Below are 1,402 nucleotides of genomic sequence, written 5' to 3' on the forward strand. Positions count from 1 at the left end.
GTCCCAGCTACTCCAATACTTCCAGCTACTCCTGTAGTCCCAGCTACTCCTGTCGTCCCAGCTACTCCTGTAGTCCCAGCTACTCAGGAGGCTGAGATAGGAGGATCGCTTGAGCTTAGGAGTTGGACGTTGCAGTGAGCTATGATCACGCCACTGCACTCTACGTGGGCAAAAGAGAGAGACCTTGTCTCAAAAAAAAAAAAAAAAAAAAACAAACAGAGACATAGCATTGCATAATGAAGGGGCCGCACTTAGCCAAGCAGAACTGGTTCGGATACCGATTCCACAACTTATTAGCCAAGAGACCTTGGACAATGACTTAACATCTCTGGGCCTCAGTCTCCCCATCTGTAGAGTGGAGATGACAGTAACCACGCGAGGCTGTTCTAAGGATCAAATGACATTACTGCATGTTCAGGACTGGCTGCTGTAGGAGCACAGACGTCCCCTCCCATGGTTCCCTTACTCCAGAACGGGCTTCTCAACGCACAGAAGCTGTGTCCCCCAGGGGACATTTGGCAGTTGTGTGGGGGCATTTTTGGTCGTCGCTACTGGAAGTGGTGACTGCTACACATGCCCCAGTGCACGGGACGGTCCCCTCGACCAAGCACGATCTGTCCCCCCGTGTCTGGAGCGCAGAGGCCGGGAGACCTTGTCCTGGGATTGTGGCGGCGCCTCCCTGACGCTGGTGACTCGAGCACTTTTGTTCCACGGGGGTTTCTTCTCCCGTGGGCAGCCTATGTAGGGAAAGGCTTACAAAGTCACAGACACACACCATGACGAGCTGTCGCCTCCATGACCCCTCTTCACTGAAGAGAATCCCGGGGAGCCGTGCGGGCTGTCCCCAGGAGACACACGTGGCCTCTGTGCACGCCTGGCCTGTGCGCTGGTCATGTATTTACAAGCATTGTGAAAGCAGCATAGACTGGTCTTTTCCAGCACATTCTATGAGCCAGGCAGTGTCCCTGCCATCTCCGCACCCATAATCTCTCTCAATCCTCTTAACCCCAAGAAAGGGGTGTCCACCCCCACGTTGCAGATGACGAAATTGAACCACAAAGAGACTCTATCCCATGGCTAAGAGTCAGGTCTGGGATTCGAACCCGAGTCAGTCGCACGTCCAAGACTTGACTTTTTTTACGGGGGTGGGTGCTGCCCCAGGGTGTCTCTGATGCTGAAATACGTGGACCCTCTTGATAAGAAAAGTGTCCTCGCGCCTGCCCCTGTACCTTGCGGGGGCTTAGCCCGCCCACCCTCTTGTCCAGACGTCCCCACTGCAAAGCCGTCCCGTGGAAGACGTGCCCCGTGAGCCCCTGGTGTTCTCCATCGTGTCTGTGCTTCTCTCGTGGGACCACCACGGGACAAGTGACACCAACAGGCAATAATGCACACCCTGGCGCTG

The 1,402-nt window shown here is 55.1% G+C and overlaps 1 pseudogene; it reads right to left on the bottom strand.

Annotated features, from left to right (window-relative positions):
* LOC105826838 overlaps window positions 1-1,402 on the bottom strand; it is a 6,306-nt pseudogene that overhangs the window by 4,622 nt on the left and 282 nt on the right.

This window comes from Propithecus coquereli, unplaced genomic scaffold, assembly GCF_000956105.1.
Source record: "Propithecus coquereli isolate 6110/MARCELLA unplaced genomic scaffold, Pcoq_1.0 Scaffold922, whole genome shotgun sequence".
Lineage (NCBI taxonomy): Eukaryota > Metazoa > Chordata > Mammalia > Primates > Indriidae > Propithecus > Propithecus coquereli.